The sequence below is a fragment of the Canis lupus genome, chromosome 22, assembly GCF_003254725.2.
Source record: "Canis lupus dingo isolate Sandy chromosome 22, ASM325472v2, whole genome shotgun sequence".
NCBI classification, from domain to species: Eukaryota; Metazoa; Chordata; class Mammalia; order Carnivora; family Canidae; genus Canis; species Canis lupus.
In genome coordinates, this window is record NC_064264.1 from 50,047,732 (window position 1) to 50,066,030 (window position 18,299).

Here is an 18,299-nt window from a genome sequence, read left to right on the forward strand (position 1 = left end):
TGCTATTATCATATGCTACTGAACATTCAGCATGTGCCAGGCATCGTGCTAATCAGGCCTTTTGTCTAGAGATTGAGTCTAATGATGCCTTTAAAATCAGCCCCTCCTTGGGGCATCTGGGTGGCACAGTGGGTTAAGTGCCCAGCTCAGGTCATGATCTCAGGGTCCTGGGATCAAGCCCTAGGTCAGGCTCCTGCTTAGAGGGAAGCCTGCTTCACCCACTCCCTCTGCCCCACCCCACGAACATTCTCTCTTTTTCTGAAATTAAAAACGAAGTGGTAGTGAGGTGCAGAGAAATTTGAACCCTTCACACTGCTGGTGGGAATGTAAACTGGTACAGCCACTGTGGAAAACTGTAGGCCGGTTCTTTCAAAAATTAAAGAACGCCTGGGTGGCTCAGTCAGTTAAGCATCCAACTCTTGATTTCAGCTCAGGTCATGATCTCAGGGTCATGAGATTGAGCCCTGAGTCGGACTCTCTCTCCCTCTGCCCCTTGTCCCACCTCCCTCTCTTAAAAAAAAGAAAATAGAATTACCATATGATCCAGCAGTTCCACTTCTGGGAATGTACCTCAGCGAATTGAAAGCAGAGACTCTAATAGATACTTACACACTCATGTCCCTAGTGACATTATTCACAATCATTGAAAGGTAGAAACAACCCAAATGTCCACTGACAGATGAATGGATAAATAAAAAGTGGTGTATGCATACAATGGGATATTATTCAGCCTTAAAAAGGAAGGACATTGGGGATCCCTGGGTGGCGCAGCTGTTTGGTGCCTGCCTTTGGCCCAGGGCGCGATCCTGGGGACCCGGGATCGAATCCCACGTCGGGCTCCCGGTGCATGGAGCCTGCTTCTCCCTCTGCCTGTGTCTCTGCCTCTCTCTCTCTCTCTCTGTGACTATCATAAAATAAAAATAATAATTAAAAAAATCTTTTAAAAAAGGAAGGACATTCTGACACATGCTACAGCATGGATGAACCTTGAGGACATTATGTTCAGTGAAATAAGCCAGACACAAAAGGACAAATACTATATGATTCCTCTTATATGTGGTACACTTAGAGGAGTTAAATTCATAGAACTTGGAATGATAGCTGCCATGGGTTGGGGGAAATGAGGTACTATTGTTTAATGTATATAGAGTTTCAGTTGGGTGTGGAGATGAATGGTGATGATGGCCACACAACAATGTGAATGTTTTTATTTTTTTTCCAATGTAAATATTCCTTTGTGGTTTTTAAAAAGATGTTATTTATTCATTTGAGAGACAGAGACAGAGGTAGGAGAGCACAAGCATGGAAGAGAGGGAGAAGCAGGCTCCCAGCTGAGCAGGGAGCCCAGTGTGGGGCTCAATCCCAGGACCCTGACATCACGACCTGAGCCAAAGGCAGATGCTCAACAAACTGAACCACCCAGGTGCCCCTCAACGTAAGGGGGCACCTGGGTAATGTTCTTAATGCCACTGATCATATTCTTAAAAATCCTTAAGATAGAAAATTGTATGGGGGAGCCTGGGTGGCTCAGTGGTTGAGCATCTGCCTTCTACTCAGGTCGTGATGTCAGGGTCCTGGGATCATGTCAGAGTCCCCGCAGAGAACCTGCTTCTCCCTCTGCCTAAGTCTCTGCCTCTTTCTCTGGGTCTCTCATGAATGAATGAATGAATGAATGAATGAATGAATGAATCTTTTAAAAAACTAGAAAATTGTATGTCACGTATATGTTACCACAACAAAATTTTTAAAAATAACCTGCTGCCTGCCATTCCTAAAACCCAACCTGATGCATCTGTGCATACTGTGGAGCACTCATCCGAGACCCTAACTTGCCCTGGCCTGCCTCACCCAGACCTTGACAGCAAGCACAAGCCTCAGTTCTGCATCCCTGGTGCCCGAGCCCCCACTTGGTGCTCATTTCCCCACTCTCTACACCTCAGCTTTTACTCACTGACCTCCCAATGGCTTGGCCTTTGCCTGTCTGTGGCCTGGGCTTGTGCTCAAAAGCCAGTGCCCCAGACCCCAGGAGTAACCTTACACTGCCACCCCCCAAGAGGGATGAACGGGCAAAGAAATATTCAAAACCCATTTCCAATCTTCATCTTTAGATAATACTAAAGTAATGCTTATTATGTGCCAGGTCCCGTGCTAAGCATATTGTTATCTCTTTTTAATTCACACCCCAATCTCACAAAGGGGTCCTTCTTGTTCCCATTATCCTCATTTTGTAGTGAGGAAGCTGAGGCTAAAGGATGCTAAGTAATCTGCCCAACGTCCCAAAGCCAGACAGAGAGCTACATGTTCAGGATAGGAAGCCAGCACTCTGATTGACAGTCTGTGTTCAGTTATGAGGCCGTACCATGAAAAATCTTTTTTTCTTTTTTTGAGGTTTATTTCTTTATTTAAGAGAGAGAGAGCAGGAGGAGGGGCAGATGGAGAGAGAGAGAATTTCAAGCAGACTCCCTGCTGAGCACAGAGCCTGTCCTGGGGCTCGATCTCACGACCCATGAGATATGACCTGAGCCAAAATCAAAAGCCAGATGCTTAACCAACGAGCCACCCAGGTGATCCTATGAGAGGCTTCTATAAGCTTCAATCCTGGATGACACCATCTTGATTCTCTCCCTCGTTGATATTAAAGTTATTTAAGGAAAGGAGAAAATGGGGATCCCTGGGTGGCGCAGCGGTTTGGCGCCTACCTTTGGCCCAGGGCGCGATCCTGGAGACCCGGGATCAAATCCCCCATCGGGCTCCCAGTGAATGGAGCCTGCTTCTCCCTCTGCCTATGTCTCTGCCTCTCTCTCTCTGTGTGTGTGACTATCATAAATAAATAAAGAAATAAATAAATAGGAAAGGAGAAAATGTTTGCTACAACCTGACCTGTGCTCACAGCAAGCCAGGTGTAAGCTAAAGGTCCCAGTTTGTGTTGGGACGCCTGGGTGGCTCAGCGGTTGAGCGTCTGCCTTCGGCTCAAGGCGTGATCCCAGTCTGGGATCGATCCCACATCCGGATCCCTGCATGGAGCCTGCCTCTTCCTCTACCTATGTCTCTGCCTCTCTCTGTCTCTCATGAATAAATAAATAAAATGTTTTTTTAAAAAAAAAATGTCCCAGTGTGTGTAAAAACATTAAAATTAAAAAAAAAAAAAAAAAAACCTGTGACTGTATAACTATAGCCCAATCTAGGAAATTCTGAGACCAGAGGTTCAAAGCAAACTTTTCGGAGCTTCAGTGGCACGTTAGCTTTAAACTCCAGTGTCTAATTCATGATCTTGGGAAAGCCTGTTAGGAGAATTTCCATTAAAGAGCATCAAATACAATCAAAAGCTGGTCTTTCCCAAATACACATCCGTATGACCAGGCTGCCTCTCCAGCACGCCAGCAGCACTTAGGTGTTTAATTTGGAATTTGATAGCTGCCTAAATCTCGACATCTCCCGTAGGTGCCGCACACAAAGCATCCTCAATGGCCACTGGCAGAAATTCTTAGAAAAACAATCATTCTGGTTGTTGGAATCACAACTACTACTTTCACTCCCCGCCTCCCCGTCACCAAAGAAGCTGTTTTGACTTGAATCACAGGAGCCCATGCGGACTACCTGCAGTCCAAATGTGCATGTGACAATGGACACTCCTTTGCTGGCCGCCCGGTGTTATTTCAGACACTGTTGGACAGATGGGCTCTGTTCCGAGTAGGGAAGAACCACACCTCACAGAGGAAATTTTTTACAGAGCTGTCTCCTCCCCGCACACAAAATGTCTCATCTCTTTGCCAGGGTGGGGGCCAAAAGGGGGCAGATCGCTTCTGAATATCAGGGCAGTGGTTTCTCCCCCAGCATCCACTCTCTGCTCTCAAGCCCTGGACAGAATTTCAGAGATCCTGGTTGTCTGCTCCCCCCACCACCTGCCCAGCTCGTTTCTGCCATGTGTGGGGCATGTGCTTGGAGCACAGCAGCTGCTAGAACGCAGTAAATCCATTCACATCCTGACATATCCCGATGACTAATACGGGCTTAGCGAGGAAACAGAAGTGTTTGACAAGCAGAAACAACTGAATTACTTGTGGAGGGGTGAGGAAATGACACCCCCAATGGGCTTGATCTCACCATTTGGTTTGGACTGGGGAGCTCACCATGGGAGGCCGCTGGATGTCCTTGCAGTTATCCACCATCATTAATTTTGAGCACAAGAGGAGCAGGGCCAGTGTTGGGGGAGCAGGAATAAGAGGGATAAGGAGATGGTGGTCTTGAGACCATGTTGAACGTGAAAGTAAATTGCTCACACCCCGAGACTGGAAATGAAGGGCAGTCTCTTTTGCAGGTTGGAGGGCTGGGTTTGGAATCAGACAGAACTGGGTTCAAATCCTGCCTCTGCCACTTCTGTGACCAAGCCATGTAGCCTTGAGTCTCTGTTTCCTCATTTATAAAGCGAGAATAATAATAGGATTCCTCCCTAATCGGTCTGTTTTCAGGAATGAATGAGACGACTGTATGAAGCACTTAGCATATGTGTGTATAAAGCCTGGTGTACAATAAGCACCTAATTAACATGGGTATTAATCATAGTGATATATTTTTAATAGGAGATAATGAACCCGGTGTTTGTCCACACGTGCAGACAAGTAACCGAGAATTCACCTCACGCTAACTAACCTAGCTCCTAAAAGAGTGTGGAATCAAAATGAAGCTCAACATTTACTGCTTCAAAGCACACTTTCTGGGACGCCTCAGTGGCTCAGCGGTTGAGCGTCTGCCTTTGACTCAGTGCGATCCTGGGATCCAGGATCAAGTCCCACATCAAGCTCCTTACAGGCAGCCTGCTTCTCCCTCTGCCTGTGCCTGTGTCTCTGCCTCTCTCTCTCTGTCTCTCTGTGTCTCTCATGAATAAATAAAATCTTAAAAAAAAAAAAGCATACTCACTTTCTCACCAAGATCCCCACCACCACATGCATCAGAGCCTCTGCCATGAGGAGAATTAGAGAACCACCTGAGGCTTGAAGATGGCAGGCACCACCAGACTTTGTGTCCACGAACAGACCTCCACAAACACCCTCCTGCCTCTCATGGAACATGAAGAATGCCTTCTCCCATAGTTCCATAAATTACAGGGCAGAGCCCTAGAGCTTGGGGTGCCAACCTACAGAATCTACTGGTCTGGATATTATTAACAAGTATTACACAAATAAAGTAGTATTTGCTCCATCAAGTACACACAATTTTGTTCCCCTGGAACAGTGATTACCATAACCTCCACTTACGAAGTGTACCTACTGATGACGTTCCATTCCTTTTGGACATCTTTTTTTTTTTTTTAAGATTTTATTTTTAAGTAATCTCTACACCCATTGTGGGGCTCAAACCCACAATTCTGAGATCAAGAGTAACATGCTATGCCGGCTCCACCATCAAGAGCCAGCCAGGCGCCCCCACATCTTACATCCACCAAGCAGAAACCCACCAGAGCTCCTCCCCAAGCCAGTAGAACAAGGGAGAATGAATGGCTTGTTCACACCTGCTTCTAACTCACGAAGTCAGCCAGGGGTCGCAGATGTGGCCCTTTATAACGAAGCTGATCAAAGGAAAACATGAATTAACCACACTAATATAAGCTGAAGAGAATAGGACAAGGAGAGATATGAAGTGGATTTTGTAGAAGGGTGGAAGTGAAAACTCTGGAAGAGTTCAGCTTGCTTCAGGGAGGACTTTCCACTGGACCTCCTACTGACCACACCAGGGCAGGGATGTGCCAAACTGTCCACTGGTGCTCCCACCCTCTCCATCCCTCTCCTTCCACCTCCTTCATCCCCCTGCCCAGCTCCAGCTGACTCCTTTTATCCTCTCCTGGCCCCTCGGCCTGTGGTTGGAGTGTTAAGTGTTGCTTTGGGTCTTCCTGTGAAGTTCATCACTAAAGAGCTTCTCCCTCCCCATGCCATGTTTTAGTTGGAGCCCATATTTTTTCCGAATGACAAAAACTATGAAAACTGATGTGCTTCCTGGCCCTCTCTATCCCAGAGTATCCCAGCAAACGCTCAACACTTGCTGTCTTTACTGGGTCTTCTCTCCTCCTTCTCATTCTTCTCCACTGATGTTCCTTATTTGCTCTGGGAGCTGTATACCCAGAGAACATTTGAGTCCTGTACTGACCCAGAGTAACAAGAATATACTGAGCCTAGTGTCTTCGTATTTCCTTAAAGCATTCCTCCTTCCCTGAGTTCTAACCCTGTTGACTATTTATAGACACCAAGCAACACCAGGCTGTTTGAAGATGCAGGATAGAAGAAATTCTGAGGGCTGCCCCTTCCTTCCTTATACCTCCCTCAGAGCTATCTCCAAGAATTTAAGGCAAGGAGATTCACTGAAGCACATTTCACTGGTTTATTATTAATTGTCCCTTGGTGGGCCCAGGAAAGTACCAAGCAGAGGCAGGGATGCATGACTTGTGGTCACTGAAAAACTTTCAAGTATCTGCCCAGGTCCCAAATTTATGCCACAAACAGGGAGCCAAAATGAGGAAACAGAAGTCACAGAGATTGGATGGGAAGTAGGGAGGGGAAAGGAGGGGGCAGGAGTTGACTAGTACAGGGAACAAAACAGGGAAGCTTGCTGGAGGGGGCGGGGCTTCCTTGGAAATGAAACCAAGGTCTAACACCAGGGTATGGGATCCAGAAAACGCTCACAGGTCAACATGAGCAAGAGCCCACCAGCAGAAAGACAAACACTGCTTCTGGCCCCAGAAACAGAAACATGGACAGCCAAGGAAAGCAGATCATTATCTTCTGGACAAGGGCGCGGCAACCCACCAGCTCAGAAACATATTAGCAAGAAAGGGACCCTGGGGCAGCCAGAACACTGTTACTGCCTGCAAAGCATGTTCCAAGCTCCCACCTGTGGAAGAAAAGCAGACACACACCTCACCGAGCACACATTCACACAAGCGCACACACACACCATGAAAAAATTAAATGGCACCTCACTCCCTGATAACACCCAAGCAAGGCAGAGACGGTGACACGCAGCCAGATCTGAAAGGACTCTTGCCAGTGACTCAGTTGTTCTGTGCTGACTTCTAGTTCCCAGAGTAATTTATTTGGGAAAAGGGGCCGTTTATTGTTGATATTTTATGAATGGGCCAGAATCATACAGACAATAGTGAACAATACAAACTGGATTTTGCAAAGTCTGAAAAACACTCCTCGGCTGCCCCTCTTTAGGATTCTCCTTTCTCCTCCCCCAGAGTTGTTCTGTCTTTTATTGATTAGCATGCATGAGCCCCTTCTTAAGGCAAGGGACTACATCTTTTTTTTTTTTTTAAGATTTTATTTATTTATTCATGAGAAACACAGAGAGAGGCAGAGACACAGGCAGAGGGAGAAGCAGGTTCCCCGGAAGAAGACTGATGTGGGACTCGATCCCAGATCCCAGGATCACTCCCTAAGCCAAAGGCAGACACTCAACCGCTGAGCCACCCAGGTGCCCGTAGGGACTAAATCTAACAGAGATATCATGTTATTTTCATTCCCCTAGAATTTTTTTTAAGATTTTATTTATTCATGAGAGACACAGAGAGAGGCAGAGACACAGGCAGAGGGAGAAGCAGGCTCCATGCAGGGAGCCTGATGTGGGACTCGATCCCGGGCCTCCAGGATCACGCCCTGGGCTGAAGGCAGGCGCTAAACCACTGAGCCACCCAGGGATCCCCACCGTTAGGATTTTATAGGCAGGTTTGGGAGGCATCAATTCCCTATGGTGTGCCAGGCAGGAGCCATGACCGTCTTCCTAAGTGGTGGAAGACATTCCAGAAGCTTGTGCTGTTCACTGACTCTTACCCTTCCAGCACCGAGTCGTTCACTCCTATTTTACCTAATCAGTGCCAACGTCAGTAACACACCTTGTAGGGAGCCTGTAAAACCGAGGGTCCTTTCAGACCCCTGGGTGAACATGGGATAAATCAACTATTAGGATAAAAAAGATCTGGGTGGTAAGGGGCACCTGCCTGGCTCAGCTGATAGAGCATATGGCTCTTGATGTCAGGGTCATGAGTTTGAGCCCCGTGTTGGGCACAGACTCTACTTTTTAAAAAAGGATCTGGATGGTCTGTGAGGTATATGTGTCTTCGAGTGGTACCACTGATCATCATCTCTTCTGAATGCTAATCTTTGTTAAAAGGCACAGTTATACTCTGACCAGCCTGTAACACAGGAGTGTTTGACGTAGTCATAATTTCAAAAGCAACCTGCTAGACCAGCAGGGCAGAATGGTCATCTTGTTAGGAAACTGAACTGCCCTCTGAAAAATTAAATGATGAAGGTGGTAACCAGAGCTCCAGGGACAGGGGAGCAGCTGTTCAGTAGGGGGAATTTCAGATTGCAAGGTACAAAGTTCTGGAGATCCGTTTCACAACAATGTGAATGAACTTAACACTAGTGAAATACACATTTAAAAGTGGTGAAGTTGGGAAATGTCATCTGTGTTTTTGCTGTAAAATAAATGCAGATAGTTTTAAAAATTAATGATGAAGATTACCACATGGAAACAAGTGTGGGAAAAAGTGGAAATGGCTACAGGACAGCTTTGTTTGTTTTCATGGACAATGTTTGATACCTGTGAACTCGTGCCAACAAAACTCAGGAGTACTTTCATAAGAAAGGGGTTCTAGGGCAGCCCTGGTGGCCCAGCGGTTTAGCACCGCCTTCAGCCCAGGGTGTGATCCTGGAGACTCGGGATCGAGTCCCATGTCGGGCTCCCTGCATGGAGCCTGCTTCTCCCTTTGCATGTGTCTCTGCCTCTCTCTCTCTCTCTGTGTGTCTCTCATGAATAAATAAATAAAAATCTTTAAAGATAAAAATCTTAAAAAAAAAGAAAGGGGTTCTAAAGAAAGATAAGTGTCTTTCCTGACAGATGGCTATTGCCTGGCTATCCCTAAACCAGGGCTCCCCAGCACGGCATCACTGTGATCCCCTATCAGAAATATCCATGGGAGAGGGAGAGGAAGGAAAGACTGGAAGGAAATACCAGTCACGCAGGCTGGTATTTACGAAGAGGCAGTTCTAGCTGCTTTACATAAACGACTGCATTTATTTATTTATAAAGATTTATTTATTTATTTTAGATAGTGAACAGGGAAAGGCAGAGGGAGAGGGAGAGAGAAACTCAAGCAGACTCCATGCTGGGCATAGAATCCAACATGGGGCTCGATCTCACAATCCTGAAATCACAACCCTAGCTGAAACCAAGAGTTGGGTGCTTAACCAGCTGCACCACCCAGGTGCCCTGTAAACTACTGCATTTAATACAACAAACTTATGAAGTGTCTTTTCATTCTGGCCTTTTTAACTGTAAAGAAATTGAGCCGCAGAGCTAGCAAATACTTTGGCCAAGGTCACGTGACAAAGACCTGCTTTATGTGTTTCCAGAGCCCATGATTTTTTACAATCCTTTTGCCCCTTGACCTACAAAACTACAAAACAGAGAATCAACTATCCGGAACCCTAAAGGGAGCATTTTTTCCTGCATCCCATTTGAGAGTTTAATTGTAATGTAACCAGAATTTAGCTGAAAAGTGACCTCAAGTGTATTCCCTAGAGCTGAAGTCCACCTGTCCCCCAGGTGTGCTGTGGAAGTGAGTCACAGGTGTGCCAGGACCCTGAGAAGGCCCTCAGCCATCAGGGTGGCCAGGGTACCTCCTGGGACACAGGAGTCCCTGGGCTGAGGCCCTTCAGATTGTAAGCATCTGAGGCTTTTACCCTATTGTGTCATAAAACGTCACTGCCTATGAGTGCCCTCTGGGACAAAAGTTGGGAGGCACTCTGCCTTGTGCTCTGAAGCAAACTGCCTAGATTAAATCCCAGTTCCAGCATTTCGTACCAGCACATGCTAACCTCTGTGTGCTTCAGTATCCTCATCTCTCCATGAGAATGGAAATAGAATTTACCTCATGAGGTAAAGAAGTAAGTCAGATTAAAAGGCGCCTGGGTGGCTCAGTCGATTAAGTATCTGACTCTTGATCTCACGGTTATGAGTTCAAGCCCCACACTGGACTCCACACTGGGCGTGGAGCCTACTTTAAAAAAAAAAAAAGTAAAATAAAATAAACAGAGCTGTCAGTGTACCTTCCAGAAGTGATCCCTCAACAACCATGAACTGAGCCAACAGGTAGAGTCCCATAGGCTGTGCGTGCCATGACACTGTGGTACCATTCACTCAGGCTAGGCTACCAACAGTGCCCCCCAGAGTTGTGTGACCATGCATCCCTCACTTTAGTCTCGCATTTTAACCTATAAGTGTCCTTCATGGTCAAACTCTAATTTATTTCCCAGCCTCATTACCTCCACTAGTTCTCAACCCTCTTCCCCACAGAACATCAAACACAACAGCCCACTTACAACCCTGTGGATTTTCATGAATGTCCCTGCTGCCTGGAACATTCCCTCTACTCTTGCTTGCTTCCATTCTTTTTTTTTTTTTTTTTTTTTTTTTTTTTTTTTTTTTTATGATAGTCACACAGAGAGAGAGAGAGGCAGAGACACAGGCAGAGGGAGAAGCAGGCTCCATGCACCGGGAGCCCGACGTGGGATTTGATCCCGGGTCTCCAGGATCGCGCTCTGGGCCAAAGGCAGGCGCCAAACCGCTGCGCCACCCAGGGATCCCCGCTTACTTCCATTCTTATTCATCCTTTAACACCCAGCCTATAGTCACCTTCTTTCTCAAGCTTTCTCTGACGTCCCCCACAGAGTTGGCCCACCTCCAGCGTCCCCAGAGCACATTGCAAATACCATGATAGAAGGATCATTTTGTTTTCATGTGGCTCACACAGTTTACCTGCATACAGTCCTCCTCACTGAGCCATGAGTTCCTTGCGATCAGACAGTCTTACTCCCCTTAGCATGGACTGGAACTATCTGCCTGCCCGGGTGCCTGCATCTCTATCCACCTCACTCAGTAGAAGACGGTCTGAGTGGGACCCAATATTGTCAAAGGAAGTTTGGAATACCAAGGACACAGACCCACTTCAGGATACAGAAGATACCCTTGACCATGTCTGAGTGGGGCCAAGTTCCCCTGAGTAAGGGCCTGAATACACCAAAAGGGAACGGGGCCTCCGAAGGCCTCCTGGCACCAGTGTGCGAGGTCCCTTGACAGAGCGAGATGGCAGACTGGCAGCGGCTTTGACAGGTGGGCTTTGTTTGATATGTGAGAGTAAAAACCAGGAAGCGTGGCCCACTTGCTCTTTCGAAATCCCTCCCTTCATTATATTTGAACCTCATGTCTCTATGCTTTGTTTCAAACTAAATTTCAAAAGTCTTCCGTTTCTGTTATCTCCCTGACAGTTCTTCAATATACTATATCAAAAACTCTCCGAGGACCCCAAAATGCACTTTTCTTACAGAAGTTTTTTTTTTAATTTATTTTATGATAGTCACACACACACAGAGAGAGAGAGAGAGAGAGAGAGAAGCAGAGACACAGGCAGAGGGAGAAGCAGGCTCCATGCACCAGGAGCCCGACGTGGGATTCGATCCCGGGTCTCTAGGATCGCGCCCTGGGCCAAAGGCAGGCGCCAAACCGCTGTGCCACCCAGGGATCCCCAAAATGCACTTTTCAAGTGATGTTTAAGAGCTTGCCACCCCGTCCCCCATCTGTCTTCATTTCTGAATCTCGGATACTGCATAAAACAAAGGAGAATGTACCAAAATGTGCTTCTGGACTATTTTAAATACTTTGAGAGATCTCCTCTGTCTTATAGAGCAAACAGTGCAGACTCAGATGTCTCGAAAGTCATATAATTCATACCTCATGCTGACGGGCCACTAACCATATCTGCACAAACTCTATCCCACATGGTACATGCAATCTCTGTGCATGGTGATTGAAGAAAATGGCCTGCTTCTTGTCAAAATGCCCTCTCCTTACCTGCCCACTCTACCAAACTGGGTAGCTACACGGCTTGAACTTTATTTTATTTTTTAAAGATTTTATTTATTTATTTATTTATTTATTTATTTATTTATTTATGAGAGAGAGAAAGAAAGCATGAGCAGGGAAGGAGGGGCAGAGGGAGAGGGAGAAGCAGACTCCCCACTGAGTGCAGAGTCCAACCCAGCGCTCGGTCCCAGGACCCCAGGATAATGACCTGAGCCTAAGGCAGACACCTATCCAGCTGAGCCACCCGGGCTCCCAGGACTTTAATTTTATTAGACAATGTTTTCTTTTGCTTTTCTCTGTGTATATAAACTCTGCCTGGGTTATCCAAATGCTTCACTGGTAAGTGTTCATTCGCTGAATATTTATTATCTACTGTGTACACCACATGATCATTGATTAAGGAAAGTCCTTATTCTGTGCCGTGTAGGGTATTTAGCGGCATCCCTGGCCTCTATCCATGAGATGCCAGTATCATCCTAACCCCTCAGTTATGATAATCAAAAATGTCACCAAAAATCAGTGAAAAGAGGAGCGGTCACCAGGAGTTAGTGAGGATGGAGGGATGGAAAGGTAGGCATGGAGGGTTTCTCAGGCGGTGAAACTATGCTGAATAAGACCATAATGGTGGATACATGTCCTTATATAATCGTCAAAATCTACAGAATATACAACACCAAGAGTGAACCCTCTTCTTTTTAAAGATTTATTTATTTTAGAGAAAAAGGAAGCAGAGAAGAGGGAGAGGAAGAGAGAATCTCCAGCAGACTTTGTACTGAGCACAGAGCCGACAGGGGACTCGATCCTGCAACCGAGACCATGGCCAGAGCTGAAATCAAAGGTCAGACACTTAACGGACTGAGCCACCCAGGTGCCCTTTGTTAGATAAAATCTTTTAAAAAGATTTTATGTATTTATTCCTAAGAGATACACAGAGAGAGGCAAAGACACAGGCAGAGGGAGAAGCAGGCTCCATGCAGGGAGCCCGACGTGGGACTCGATCCCGGGTCTCCGCGACCACGACCTGGGCTGAAGGCGGCGCTAAACCGCTGAGCCACCCGAGCTGCCCACTCCTAGATACTTTTAAATGTGATACTTTCCAGATCACTTCTTATGAGAGAACATGTGAGGTCACCGTGAATTATTCACGTTATGGTTATTCAGATTCCTAACACTCACAGCCAAAGACAATCATGATCTCTTAGATACCGAGTAAATCTAATTAAAATGATGTTATCTTACTTGAAAAGCTTGTAACTGATTAATATGTCGGTACTTCCTTTTCAGCCTGTCCCCTGTCACTCACTGCCTTGGGGAAGTGGCCCAGCTGCCTTACACATGTTTCCTGCTGTATTGGAAAGAGGATGATGAACACAGGCCCATCTCCCTGGCCTGTGAGTGAGAAATGAGGCACAGAGTTCGTGGATGGCCTGCACAGGCAGTGAAACTATGGTGGCGGTCCCATTGGCGCGGTCCCATTGGCACGGGCGTGAAGGAGTCACGGCGACAGACAGTCGCGGCCCAGGCAAGAGGCCCTGGCACTGGGGTGGCTCGGGCGGGCTGGACACGCTGCTGCCCAAAGGCTCATCCCCTCCCCTCTTCTCTTTTACTGAATCCCCACTGGGCTCAAGGGGCCACCTGCCCAGTAAAACACTCCCCTCCCACATGCCCTGGCAGCTGGCAGTGGCTGTGCCCATGCCACTCAAGTCTAACCAAGGAACTGAAAGAGAAACTGGGTGAGGTTGCTCTTATCAACCACTTCTATATGTGAGGGTTCGGAAATCAGGCCTTTATGTATTTGTAAGTCAAGAGGGATGTCACCCCCACCCATCCCAGCCTTGTTCCCTTCCTCCTCTAGTCCTATTGTTTCTTTTTCCTGTGTCTCCCTTGCAAGTATGAGCAAGTCCGTGGGTGTGTGCACACAAAAGGATGCATATCAACACTATCTACATCGATGTCTTCACTGTTCTTTATTTCCTATTCTTGTATCTTGGCGATTACCCCGTGGCTATATGTGTAGCACTTCCTCTTTTTTACTGCACAATATTATTGTGTCTACTATGACTTATCCAAACAGTCCCTCGTTGATGGACACTGGGTTATTTCCAGGGTTTGTTTGTTGTTGTTGTTTTTTAATCACCAGTAATGCCACAGTAAGTAATCTTACCCATGAGTCATTTTGTATTATGCCTGATACCATTCAGGACAGATTCCTAGAAGTGGGATTGCTGGTTGAAGGGCAATAGCGTGAGTAATTGTGCTGTAGCTTGCCAACTTCTGTGCCACGGGAGTTGTACCATATATTTTTAAAGGTTTTCTTTCTTTCTCTCTTTCTCTCTTTCTTTCTTTCCTTCACAGAGAGAAAGAGTGCGAGCCAGCAAGCCAGAGAGCACAAGAAGAGGGAATAGCAGAGGGAGAAGCAGAGTCCCCACTGAGCCGGGAGCCCAACCCCCAGAGGGGGTGGGACGACTTGATCCCAGGACCCTGAGATCATAACCTGAGCCAAAGGCAGACTCTTCGCCAACTGAGTCACCCAGGGGCCCGGAAGTTGTACCATTTTGATTTGCAAAGCTTTTGGTTTGCCTTCTGCTTTTTTTTTTTTTTCTATCTTCTTTTTTTCCTGTCTAGGATCCAGAGCTGATTCTAAAAAGAACAGAAGCCTTCTCATAACCTTGAAGATGAAAGTCACACCACAAGGATAGTAAAACTGGAAGGTGAAAGAGTTCTGCAAGGCCCGTCCTACCCACCGGTCCAGTCCTTCACTGCCCACCACTGCCCTTCCTGCCGTGGGAGAATATGAACCCACCTGCATGGCCCTGGTTATTCAGATTCCTAACACTCACAGCCAAAGACAATCATGATCTCTTAGATACCGAGTAAATCTAATTAAAGTGATGTTATCTTTCTTGAAAAGCTTGTAACTGATTAGCATGTCGGTACTTCCTACAAGCTCCACTCCCGTATGGCAGCTACTAGTCTCATGTGGCCATTTAAATTCAAGTTAAATTGGGGGATCCCTGGGTGGCTCAGCAGTTTAGCGCCTGCCTTCAGCCTGGGGTGTGATCCTGGAGACCCAGGATCGAGTCCCACGTCAGGCTCCCTGCATGGAGCCTGCTTCTCCCTCTGCCTCTCTCTCTCTCTCTCTCTCTGTCTCTCTCTCTCTCTGTCTCTCATGAATAAACAAATAAAATCTTTAAAAATAATAATAAATTCAAGTTAAATAAAATTAGAATGTCAGTGCCTTGATTGCACTAGCCATGTTCCAAGAGTTCAGCAGGCACAGGACCCTAGTGGCTGCCACACGAGACAGCACAGTATGGAACATTGCCATTATTACAGAATGTTCTGCATCGTTGATACGAAATTTGACGTAGCCCTACAGGGTCTCTGTAGTGCCATTCTGATGCCCTCCTAGGTCTTCTAAAGTATTCCTGGAAACATTATTCATGTGAGATTAGGTTTGTCTATGAATCACTTAATCCAGTGCCATGGTATCAGGTGACCTTCTTCAGCTTCTCCCATTGTGGAACAGCCCACCCCCTGTGTCTTTCTGCCTCCTCGTCAAGGGCATCTGGGTTATGGGACTGGCCTTCTCAGGTGTGGCCTTCTCAGGTGTAGCCTTCTACATAGTGCAAGTGCATCTTCCAGGAACATAATCTGTAGGCCAAAAATATATATACATAGGCAACATCAGAAAACTCGGTCACCAGAAAGGATGATTGGTGTATTGGAAAGAAGAGATTATTTCAGTCAACAATGCAGAAAACAGCCCAGGGCGTGAGAAGCACGGAAGAGGTGAGGTGTGAGGAGATGTCAGAGCAGAAAGCCCATAGAGTTTGAGAAGGGGCCTTTCTACCTCCACTTCAGTCTTGAGGGGAAAAGCATAGGGCAGAGATGCAGAAAGCAAGAAGGACGTTTGCAAGTTCCTGAAGCTTTGGGGGTTTTCACACAGTGCGGATGCCCATATTGTGTGATCAGATAAAGTGGAATCATCTGTCAGCCTGTCTGTTCACATAGCTATGCTATTCATAGAAAATGTACCTCTTTCCCCAAATAAACCCTGTATGTGTCTCCTCCTACCTAATTGGGTGCATGTGTCCTAGGGGAGGTGATGCTGGGTGCCTCAAGCGGCTACTTCGGGCTCTTGTGTGGAACATTCTTCAGGGGTGTCGAGCAATAGGGAACCATGTTAATTAATCAATTTGAAATGAGTTTTGACTCCTGCCATCTACGGCATCACAAGAAAGGAAAGGAAAGACGACAGCACCATCTTTTGGACTCCAAAGACATCATTGGTCACCTCTTCCCACCCTCTCAGCCTGGGCTTACACAGCCTGACGTACAAGGTCCACCCCTGGCACCCCTGGCACCCCTGCCTCGCAAACCCCTATAACTCCCCTGCTCCCTTCTACCTCCCCAGCACGCCTACGTCACTCGGCTGGGCGCCCAAGCATGTCCGCACCCCAACATGCTGGGTAGGAAACATGCGCCTGCGGTTCCCAGGAGCTTTGGGGGGTGGGGGTGGGGGTTACCATTTAATGGCTGCAGAGTGTCGGCAAGGGACAACGAGGCGGACCTGGAGAAGCACGGCGGTGACACTTGCACACAGTGTGAATGTACTTAATACCGCGGAACTGGTTAGCGTGGTAAATTCTTGTCACGTATATTTCACCATAATAATGAAAGAGTTTAAAAACTGCTCAGTGTTGCTGGCTGGTGTCACTTTATTTTTCTTTAAGATGTTATTTATTTGCTTGACAGAGAGAGAGAGACCTAGAGAAAAGAAGGGGCAACAGCAGAAGGGGAGGGAGAAGCAGACTCCCCACTGAGCAGGGGCCTGACGTGGGGCTCCATCCCGAGACCCTGGGACCATGACCTGAGCCCAAGGCAGACGGTAAACTGACAGCCACCCAGGCACCGGCTGGTGTCACTTTAATTCAAAGACACGAACAGCAAATGGACACGTGACACGGCCAACGACATAGTCTTTAGTTTTGCACTTTCCCACTCTTCAGATGCCTCTGCACACTTTCTTCCATCTCTTCCTTTTTTTTTTTTTTTTTTTTTTTTTTTTAAAGATTTTATTTATTTATTCATGATAGTCACAGAGAGAGAGAGAGAGAGGCAGAGACACAGGCCGAGGGAGAAGCAGGCTCCATGCACCGGGAGCCCGACGTGGGACTCGATCCCGGGTCTCCAGGATCGCGCCCTGGGCCAAAGGCAGGCGCCAAACCGCTGCGCCACCCAGGGATCCCTCTTCCATCTCTTCCTACGCTCTTACCCCAGTGCTCACTCTCCAGCCTCAATGAGAAAAGGTGAGCAATCCCCAGAGCCTCTCCTATCTGCCCATTGACAAGACCACCAGCCTACCCTACCTCAGCCATAGTCCATGCCTTCCCTCTTGTTATTAGGGCTAAGATGTCCTGCTTTTATCAAAACCTCTCTGGCCTTTTGGCTCGCTGCTTCCGAGAGAGCAAGGTAGTGACCAGCGGCTCTTCCTCTCCTCAGGAAGCCATCTGAGGAAATGTGACCAGGGTTGTCATTCCTGCTGCCTCTGCTCAAACCATACGGTGTGAGGTCTGGGAATACGGCCTCAGGGCCTGGGTACTGGAGCTCTGGGGGTTCTCAGCAGTGTATGGAGGATACAGGCTGCAGTAGTGAGACCAGGTCAACTTCCTTGAATAGGTCACCCAGGGCACCTGCCTTAACTGCGGATACCCGGGCTACCTACCTTAGTGTAACTCTTTGTACACAACATAAAAATACTTCAACTAATTAAAAACTCTCTTGGGGCACCTGGCTGGCACAGTTGGTTAGTGGCAGCCTCTTGGTTTCTGCTCAGGTCATGATCCCGGGGATCTGGGATCGAGCCCCACGTCGAGCTCCCTGCTCAGTGGAGTCTGCTTCTCCCTCTCCTTCGGCTGTTGCCCCTTCATTTAAAGGCCTCACCTTCCTCATGGCACTGCTGCTTGCCCTGTTGCTGGATTCAAATCCTTGATGCTTCTCTCCATCATCTCCACTTCTTTCTGCTGGTTCAGCAAGTGCTGCCAATTTGTCATCTGAGACATACCCTGGAGATAGCCGTCCGCCTCCATTCCCCCATTGCCCGGGCCATTACAATGCTTGCTCCCCTCTTGCCCCCAGCATAATAGCCAGTCCCCCTACTTGGGACTCAGTTCCCAGAAAGTTACTTACATCGTTCCAGGCCCCAGTTTAAACCTTTGCACTGAACCTCTGGTAACATCTAAACATCTAAACTCCTCACCTGATCTGAGCCCAGTCTCTCTCTCTCTCCAAGCTCGTCTTGAACCACACCCATCTTCTTTTTTTTTTTTTTTTTTAAGATTTATTTATTTATTCATGAGAGAGAAAGAGACGCAGAG

General features: G+C 47.2%; 1 long non-coding RNA gene across 1 annotated transcript in view; it reads right to left on the reverse strand.

Moving 5' to 3' along the window:
* The window catches only part of LOC112655903 (uncharacterized), a 92,890-nt gene that overhangs the window by 63,695 nt on the left and 10,896 nt on the right, over positions 1 to 18,299 (reverse strand). The window lies entirely within an intron of this gene.